The 10186-nt window shown below is 44.3% G+C and overlaps 1 pseudogene across 1 annotated transcript; it reads left to right on the top strand.

Moving 5' to 3' along the window:
* The first annotated feature begins 4468 nt into the window (after positions 1–4468).
* On the top strand, positions 4469–10186 carry LOC113010363 (uncharacterized; annotated as a pseudogene). Its single transcript, XR_013904537.1, has 4 exons — positions 4469–4485; positions 4641–5011; positions 6873–6985; positions 7453–10186. The product of XR_013904537.1 is annotated as an uncharacterized LOC113010363 (transcript).

The raw sequence follows: 10186 nt of genomic DNA, 5'->3' as shown, positions 1-10186 counted from the left end.
CCCGGCTCTGCTGTGATTTGTGGCTGTGCGGTCACATGACTCAGTGTCACAAGGTAACCACGTGGAGTGTTATTTCAAAATTAGCGCCAATCTCCTTTCTAGTGATGGTAAATTTGATTCTTTTTACTGAATCGAGTTTGAATGAGTCACTCACCAAAGCGAAACGAATTTTTGAGTCATTTGATTCACTGAGTCAGTTGACCAGAGAGTGCAAAAATGTACATTTTCACTCAAACTTAATTTGTTTCTCTTTTCATGTAAATCCTACTGCTAAGATGAGTGATTCTAAAACAAAAAAACTATTTTATAGAGCAAAAAAGAGCAAAACATTTCTAAAATTAAGCAATTTCCTATCAAAATTTCTTAATAAACATTTATTTTGTTTATTTTTATTTTATTAGTATTTTCCTTAAATGTGTCAAATATATATTTTCTCATCTAAATGTCCACTGAGCTGTGAGCCAGTGGGCGGTAATGCGCCTTAACATTGGTTGCCAACCAAGAAGAAGAAAAAGCTGTGAGCCAGGAGGGAGGGGGTGAGCGAGTCCTGAGTGATTCGCTTATGCTTACGATTCAGCACAGGAGGGAGGGGCTTAGTGAGTCCTGAGTGATTCGCTTACGCTTACGATTCAGCACAGGAGGGAGGGGGTTAGTGAGTCCTGAGTGATTTGCTTACCCTACGATTCAGCACAGGAAGGGAGGGGATGAGTAGCTCAAATGTGCTGTTAGCATGTTAGCAGAGCGATGCTACTGTGAACTGAGGAGCTATTGTCTTGATGTGAGCTTCTACTCAGGGGTTTTTCTTCCAGTTCAGAGCAGAAATTATTTTGTTAAGATACTGGATGTTGTGTTTTTCTCCACAATTTTAATTATAAGCTAGATATATTGCTGCTAACAGCAACAGAGATGAGTCAGTTGGGCTTGTGAATCATGATTCATGAGTCAGTAAAGTGATTCTCGAGTATTGAACAATTCGTTCATGATTCGCGCATCACTACTCCTTTCCCTAAACTCTTTCCTTGGCCTTGAGCAAAACGTCATCGTGAGAGGGAGAATTGCTAAGGACTCAGGGAAAGAGAGGAGCGATGCTGAGAATTAGAACAGCCTTTTTTTAGTAGTGCACACAGCTAACTCTCTCTGCTGAATATGTAAAAAAATAAAAGTGTTACTGTGTTACATGCCTAAATGTTGCTCATGGTCTGATGAGAAATAATGTTTTCTATGAAAAGGGAAAAAAAACCCAACAACGCTTGGACACTGCTATCATGTGGTGCCTACACAAACGCAAAGCAGGAGATAAAGCATAGCTGAATATGTTTCCAAACCAACTTCATTCTAAGCCAAAGACTAGAAAATATGGTGAAGCATATCTTCCCTTTGGTTTCACCTGCACAAGTGCCAAGGTAGGTCAAATAATATCAGGCTGATCCTGCCACGATTTGTTCCCCCTGTTCAAATCAAGGAAAAACAGTATCCCACAGCTGTTCATGTTTTTAAACCCATTTTGCACAGAGAGGCTTTTTTTTTAAATTTATTGATAGCAATGTTGAATATTATTACACAGGAAAAAAACAACTACATGGAAAATAATTACACCGTGATTCCTCTGCCTTTCTAAATAGAGGGACAGTAACTGCGTGTTTATATGTAAGCGTGTAAAACCTTAAGATAGAGACAAAATACTGTTAATCTGACTATCTGCCATTCCTCTCATGTAAGCAATAACGTGGCGCACAGCGTGACATGAAAAGAGGCACATACCTTTAACGTTGCATGACAAACAGAACAGTTGTTCACTGTTGTTCCTGTTCAAACAGGACGTTGCATTCCTCGTCCACACATAAAGGTAAAAAATGAGTTAAAAACATCTCCGTTTTCGGTGATTCAAAACACCGTTTACGTGTGGACGAAACAGCTGCATTTTCAAAAATACCCATGTAGGTGTGGACGTAGCGTAAAATAGTTAGTAGTTTATTTTATTATTACCTGCAGATTACTTGTATTTGCTTAATTTTTTTTAATAAATGTTTGAGGTGTGAAATAAACCACAATTGAGCAAAATATGGGTGTGTGTGGTTGGAGGATGTGTTAGTGCGTGTGTGTGTGTGTGAACTCGCGAGGGGGGGGGAGCGCGAACATTTTTCTGTAAAACAAAGGGAGGCCCAGTCAAAAAAGTTTGGGAACCACTGCTTTAGCACATCGAACAGTCGGCCATTCACAGAGTCCAGGTTTAAAGAATGAAATCGTTTGCACTGATGCATCTCTCCTCTGGATAAATCTGTTCAATGACAAAAAGACTGAGGTGATGGTTTTTGGTAGCCCTAAATGTGTATTTAGATGCCAGCTGATGACTGTCCCTTAATGTAATCAGAACTGAGCATAAACATAAAAGAGATTGTGCTTGTGCTGTAGCAGCACCAAAACGGTGGAACAATCTGCGTTTACAGATAAGACAGGCCTCTTCTGTTTGTTTGTTTGTTTGTTTGTTATTATTTGATTCTATGCTGTTTTATCTTGTTTTAAATATAGGGCTGTTTCAATTTTGATGTTTTTTGTTTTTTACCATTTTGTTTTATTCTATTAGTCCTGTGCTGGGTATTTTAAAGTGCTTTATGAATAAAGATGGTTTTGATTGGATAAAATTAAATACATATTGTTTTCTTAGAATTTATCGTTGTGATCCAGTGTTACTCTTTTTCTCCTCCCTGTTAAGGATCTCTGTGACTACAATAAAATTCCCTCCATCAATCACTGAACTGCACTGAAGTAAAACTTAATCCTCTAAATATTACCTGCCTAATTCCAACTTTTTTCATTATCTTAAGGCTAGAGATTTTGTAAAAACGCAGTTCCCTCACTTTTCCAATCGGCCTCCAGAAACAAATCTGGATATCATCCTGCAGACGAACCCTCATTGGCCTTGTATAAAATACTAGATGCTTTTGTCCCCAAATCAATTTCTCATATTAAGCTGAGTTGGGAGGAAGAGCTACAGACAACCCTGCCAGAACAGCAGTGGGATTCTGCTTTGAAATTGATTCACTCGTCCTCAATTTGTGCTCGTCATGCTTTGATTCATTGCAAGGTGGTCTATAAAGTACACTATACAAACGCAAAATTATCTAAAATCTATCCAACCATTAGTGATGCCTGTAGCAGATGCGGACTATCGCCTGTCAACCATGTCCACATGTTTTGGTCTTGTTCGAAACTGAGTGTATTTAGGAGGAATATATTTGACACACTTAGCCAAGCATATGGCCAGACTGTCCCTCGTGTCATGTCATTGTTGAAATCAATAAAACAAAGTTGGAAAAGTAAAACTTAATCCTAAGGCCTGCAATACACCAAAGGACATCACTAATAAACACTAACTATACAGAACTTTAAGGTCACTTTGATTAGTCAATATAGATTATAATCTTGAGCTCATATTTTGTTCTCTGTTCTTCTTGCACCAACATTTTTTTCTGCAGGTAAGAATAGTCATTAAGAACTATCTTCAGTGTAAAGAAGAACAAGAAGTATTGGAAGTGATTGTACAGCCCCCACAGAGCACATCATCAAGTTTGTCTGGGATCACATGAAGAGAGAGAAGGATGTGAGGAAGCCTACATCCACAGAAGGTCTGTGCTTAGTTCTCCAAAATGTTAAGAACAACCTACCAGCTGAGTTCCTTCAAAAACTGTGTGCAAGTGCACCTAGAAGACTTGATGCTGTTTTGAAGGCAAAGTGTGTTCACACCAAGTATTGATTTGATTTAGAGTTCTCTTTTGTTCATTCACTGCATTTTGTTGATTGAGCTAGCAGGGCTCAAACTAGAACACCGATCAGTCATATTTGTAGGTTATTGCCAATAACATTCAACTATTAAAATACATTTTGCTAAAGTGACTTTAATGTCTCCTGTATTAGATCAAAATAAGAGAAAACAGATAACCACTGTTGTGATACCCTTTATCTCTCACCTGGGTTTGTTGCTTTTGTCAAGTCAATTAATACAAAGAAGGACTGGCTTTGTTGAGCTTCCTCAGTTAAAACACTAACACAGGTACACACTTAGCCTGTATTTTTGTAGGAAAATTACATTCTGGCAACTTTAGCTCACCATCTGCAAACTTAAAATGTGAAGTTCAAGATTACAGAAAACACTCTGAAGCAGAATTAAGAGAAACTCTATATTTGTTTCTTTATCAGTACCTGTGAGAAGACAGTTCATACTGTGTTGTTCTCTCTGCAAAGGTTTCTATCAGTAAATCTCAGAGAGACAAAGTAAACATTTACCGTCAGGTCCCGAGCTACTGCTAAAGATACTGTTAGGATACATCACTGAAGATGCGTACCAGTGCATCCAGGAGATGTGTCTTTATAGTTAAACTCTGGCTGAGCCAGTGATGCCTAGGAAGAGACTAGGTGACAACCAAGAAAGTTTGGTGACTACTGGAGAGACAGATGACAGCTCGGTAAGATGGCTCCAGGGGCAGGGTGGGCTAGCATCCCGGTCTGCAGTTTTCGTGAGAAAGCACCCCAAAAAGCTACGGAAAGCCCTAAAGAAAGATACCCCCAGGAGATCCCGAGAGGGGGGGAGGATGAGGTCTCCAATCGGACGGACTCAAGGTTAACGACCAACGCAATGAAAGGACTACGAGTAAGACATGTATCTGCGGCAAGCTGTGTAAGAACCAGCGTGGCCTAAAGGTCCATTAGGCTAGAATGAAATGTTTGGAGCGGGAGAGTGAGGTGCAACGCACAGGTCCTGAACCTGGTGAGACGCAGGAGGAGCCTGGCCAGGAGGCACCCCACAGAGCCCAGTCCCTCTATGCACTGGACTGTTCCAATCCAAGCAGTGTAGTTCCACAACAGCGGATTAAGTGGCCACAGCCAGCAGCCGGAGCGAGTGGCAGAAGTTTGATGAGGATGTCTCCAACATCATACAAGCTGTAGCCAAAAGAGATGCCGACAGCAGGCTTAAAACAATGACCACCATCATAGTCAGCTACGCCTCAGAAAGGTTCGTCTGATCGAGAAGTGTAACAACAAGACCCCTTACACCAGGGGTGGCCAACCAGTCAGAGACCAAGAGCCACTTTTTTTTTACTGTGTTACCGCAAAGAGCCACATCATACGCATGGGCACACATGAACATCACCAATCCTTTTCTCTCTCTCTCTCTCTCTCTCTCTCTCTCTCTCTCTCTCTCTCTCTCTCACACACACACAAAATACACACATCTCTGCTCAGCCAGATTTATTGTAAATGTCACACACCAACATGATAATGACAGAAATGGACTCCTACAGTACTAAAACCACAGGCCAGTCATTTTCAACAATGAACATTGTGTGCACTGTCTCACACACACAAACTCTCAGTTCAACCAAGTCCACAAACAAAAATATAATAATCTACAATAGCATTTACTTTTATAATGCATGTTGTTTAGTGGGACTTCTGGCATTCCTTGCCTTGAACAATCCTCTTTAAATCTGGCTTGTCTTCCGTTGTTGTCACTCGAAGCAATTCTTTCACATGTGTGTCAGTCAGAACAGATCGATGCTTTGATTTCACATGTTTTAGGGTAGAAAGCACAGACTCGCAGACGTATGTTGACCCAAACATTGACAGTATCTTAAGCGCAGCCCGTTTGACATTGGGGTATTTTTCCATTGGCACACTTTTCCAGAACTCAATGGTCCCTTCCCTTAAAGCAGGTTTCAATTGGTCCTCTTCACAAAGATCGATCATCTCCAACTCAGCCGCAGCTTCATCTGTGACTAGCGGGACTTTCAAACAGCCGGTCTCTGCATTAAATGGGTCGACGAGGAACGTAATCTGTGGCCTTTTCAATTGTAGATCATGGAACCGGGTCACGAAGCTTTCGTGCAAGTTTTCAATCAGCGTTGCATATCTGGCTCTTTGCTTACTCAGGGCAGCACTGGCGACTTGCCCGCTGGCTTTTAGCAGAGTGGGAAAATGCGTTAAATCTCCCTTTTGAATATGTGTCTTGAACAGCTTCAGTTTGTTGACAAACGCAAACACACTTTGCACTAGGTCAGGGAGCATTTTTAACTTACCCTGCAGGGTCAGGTTCAGTCTGTCCAAGTGACACAGCATGTCGACCAAAAAGGCCAGATCCATAATCCACTTGAGGTCCGAGAGCTCGGGATAGTCCTTGTCCTTCTTTTCCATAAACAGTTTCACGGCATCCAAAAGCTCAAAGAAGCGAGAGAGTACCTGGCCTTTTGACAGCCACCTCACAGTGCAGTGCAGCGGCAGGTCACCTGGAAGCCCTTGGTCCAGCTCAGCGATGAGATTCTTGAATTGCCTGTGGTTAAGCGCATGTGTGCGGATATAGTTGACGATTTCCATCACAGGCTTCATGACGTTATCTAAATTCAATGATTTAGACACGAGTTGCTCCATGTGGATGATGCAGTGGAAATTCCAAAAGTCAGGAATAGTTTGGTCAGCTTTGCACAGCCCCACAAGCCCGTTCACAGATCCCATCATGGCTGGTGCTCCATCCGTGGCTATTGCAGTTAATTTCGTTATGGGCAGATTTGCTTTTTCAAATGCAGCCATCATGGTTTCTTTCACATCTATGCCACGGGTTCTGTCTTTTAATGGCACAATATCCAGGAGCTCTTCTTTGATCACACAATCGTTTGAAACAGACCGTGCAAATATTGCCAACTGAGGCTTGTCTTGTATATCACAACTCTCATCCAATGCGACACTAAAATACTCACATGCTTGAAGGTCAGAGTGCAACTGTGATTCAATAGCCGTGTTAATGTCCGATATTCTGTGTTCAACAGTGTGGCGGGACAGTTGGACGTCTGATACCATGCGTTTTAATTTGTCGTTTTCAGGAGACAAGATCTCAACAACATCACTGAGGCATTTTTTAACGAACTCCCCTTCATTGTATGGCTTTTTAGCCCGTGCAATGTTCCAAGCCAGCTGATAGGATGCGAGCGTTATGGTCTCTGACCGCTTCGTAAATTTTTGGAAAAACTGTATCTGCTTCTCTGCCTGACTTTTCAAAGTGGCCAACTCGTGCTTGCGAAGTTCAGTCCCTTTTGGAAATTCCTGGTCGATGTTAGCATGGAGTGAGCTGAAGTGGCGCTGAAGATTTGAAGCTTTGAAATGCGCTAATGACGTCTGACATATAAGGCAGAATGGCTTGCCATTGCGTTCAACAAAAAAATATAAACTCTCCCACTCTGTTAAAAACGTCCTGTGTTCATCTTCATATTTTCTTTTTGCTGTGCATTTTTTTCCTGCCATTTTAAGGGCGAACTTGCTCCTACTGGGAAACTGCGGTATTTTCATCTCACACACATGCGCATTTGATGAAAATACCGTATTGAACTCAAGCGAAGCGAACGCGCACATTTTAAAACAACAACATAAAAAAAATCAAAACACAAACTTTGATATGAACGTAAGAGCCGCATGAAACCAGGCAAAGAGCCGCATGCGGCTCGAGAGCCGCGGGTTGGCCACCCCTGCCTTACACCATGAACCGCAGGGCCATGAAGATTCATCAACTGCGCCAGGAGCTCAGGAGCCTTAAGAAGCAGTTCAAGAACGCTGATGCGGAGGAGAAGCAAGCTTTAGAGGAACTGCACAACATCTTGCGGAAGAAGCTGATTACCCTCCGTAGAGCAGAATGGCACAGGAGGCGAGGAAGAGAGAGAGCCAGGAAACATGCAGCTTTTATTGCTGATCCCTTTCGCTTTTCCAAATAATTGCTTGGGGTTAAGCGAAGCGGGCAGTTGGAGTGCTCAGCAGAGGAGGTGAATAACTTCCTTCATGAGACCATGAGTGACCCATTGAGAGAACAAGACTTGGGACCAAACAAAGCTCTCATCAACCCTGCCCCACCATCTGTAGAGTTCAAGTTGACGGAGCCAAGTTTGAAGGAGGTGTGTGAGGTCATCAAAGCAGCCCGCTCAGCATCCTCCCCAGGTCCCAGTGGCGTACCCTACCCTGTCTATAAGCGCTGCCCAGAGCTGCTTCTCCACCTGTGGAAGATCTTAAAGGTGATATGGCGGAGAGGGAGAGTTGCTGATCAGTGGAGGTGCGCAGAGGGAGACTGGATTCCCAAAGAGGAGGATTCGAAAAACATAAACCAGTTTCGGAGCATTTCACTGTTGAGCGTGGAGGGGAAGGTGTTTTTTAGCGTTGTCTCCCGGAGACTGACTGAGTTTCTCCTTAGAAACAATTACATTGATCCATCAGTTCAGAAGGGGGGGATCCCAGGAGTTCCTGGTTGCCTAGAGCACACTGGTGTAGTTAAACGTTAAAGAGAAGCCCATGAGAACAGAGGCGACCTAGCTGTATTGTGGCTGGACCTGACTAATGTGTATGGGTCGATCCCACACAAACTGGTTGAGCATGCTTTACACCTCCACCATGTCCCTAGCAAGATCAAGGATCTGATCCTGGACTATTATGCCAATTTCAGGCTTAGGGTCACTTCTAGGGCAGTTACTTCAGACTGGCACCAACTCGGGAAAGGTATAATAACAGGCTGTACCATCTCAGGTACGCTCTTTGCCCTGGCAATGAACATGGTGGTAAAGGCTGCGGAGGTGGAGTGCAGAGGGCCGTTAACAAGGTCAGGTGTTCGTCAGCCCCCTATCAGAGCCTATATGGATGACCTCACCATTACAACATCATCAGTTCCAGGGTGTAGGTGGATCTTGCAAGGTCTTGAGAGACTCATCTCATGGGCAAGGATGAGTTTTAAACCTTCCAAGTCAAGCTCCATGGTACTGAAGAAGGGCAAGGTGACGGACAAGTTCCGGTTCTCAATTTCAGGAACCATTATTCCATCCATAATGGAACAACCAGTTAAGAGCTTGGGGAAACTCTTTGACTCCAGCCTGAAAGACTCTACTGCCATTCAGAAGGCAAATGAGGAGCTGGGAGCGTGGCTCATTAAGGTAGATAAGTCCGGCCTGCCTGGAAGATTTAAAGCCTGGATCTACCAGCATTCCATCCTGCCCCGAATCCTGTGGCCCTTGCTTGTCTATACAGTTCCAATAACTACTGTGGAATCTCTTGAAAGGAAGATCAGTGGCTTTCTTCGTAAGTGGCTGGGACTTCCCCGCAGTCTCACAAGCACTGCCTTGTATGGGGCAAGCAACAGCGTGCAGTTACCCTTCAGTGGTCTCACAGATGAGTTCAAGGTGGCTTGCACACGAGAAGCCCTACAGTACAGAGATTCTAAAGACTGCAAGGTGGCATCAGCAGGTATTGAGGTAAGGACAGGAAGAAAGTGGAAGGCTGAGAAGGCAGTTGAGGTGGCGGAGTCACGCCTAAGGCAGAAAACACTGGTGGGGGTCTTAGCAACAGGGGTAGCAGGCTTGGGGTACTTCCCAAAGGCCCAGGTCAGCAGGGCACAGGGAAAGGAGAAACACCAGCTACTCCAGGAAGAGGTCCGAGCAGGTGTGGAGGAGGAGCGAGTAGGTAGAGCTGTAGGCCTTAAGCGGCAGGGAGCATGGACAAGGTGGGAGAGCACATTGCAGCGCAAGGTCACCTGGGCATAGATCATGCAGGCAGACTTCCACCGGATCCGATTCCTAGTGCAGGCAGTATACGACACTCTGCCAAGCCCAGCAAACCTCCATCTGTGGGGAAAGATTTATTAAAGCTGGAGAGAAACCCCAGGTGCACCCACATTTGACAACTGGCCTCCTCAACACAGCCTCTGAGTGGCAGCTACAGGCTGACCTGGGTAAACAACTAAAGTTCCCTCAGAACATTGCAAAAACATCACTCCGGCCAGACATGATAATTATTTCTGTGGCCTCAAAACAGCTGATCATGCTGGAACTCACAGTGCCCTGGGAAGAGCGGATTAAGGAGGCCAATGAAAGGAAACGAGGAAAGTACCAAGAACTAGTGCAAGAGTGCAGGGGAAGGGGCTGGAAGACTTTCTATGAGCCCATAGAAGTGGGTTGTAGGGGGTTTGCAAGACGATCACTCTGCAAAGTCCTAGGCCGGCTGGGCATGGCTGGGGCAGCCAAGAAGAGGGCCATCCAGGCTGTGAGTGAAGCGGCAGAGAAAGCCACAAGGTGGCTGTGGATCAAGAGGGCTGATCCGTGGGTAGCTACTGGTACGCAAGTCGGGGCCTGAACAACCCCGGCTGGGTCGCCTGGGCGAGGGTGTATGA

The sequence above is a fragment of the Astatotilapia calliptera genome, chromosome 3 (assembly GCF_964374335.1).
Source record: "Astatotilapia calliptera chromosome 3, fAstCal68.1, whole genome shotgun sequence".
In the NCBI taxonomy this organism is placed as follows: domain Eukaryota; kingdom Metazoa; phylum Chordata; class Actinopteri; order Cichliformes; family Cichlidae; genus Astatotilapia; species Astatotilapia calliptera.
Note: the sequence above shows the minus strand (reverse complement) of the source record. Positions and strands in the feature narration are given on the sequence as shown.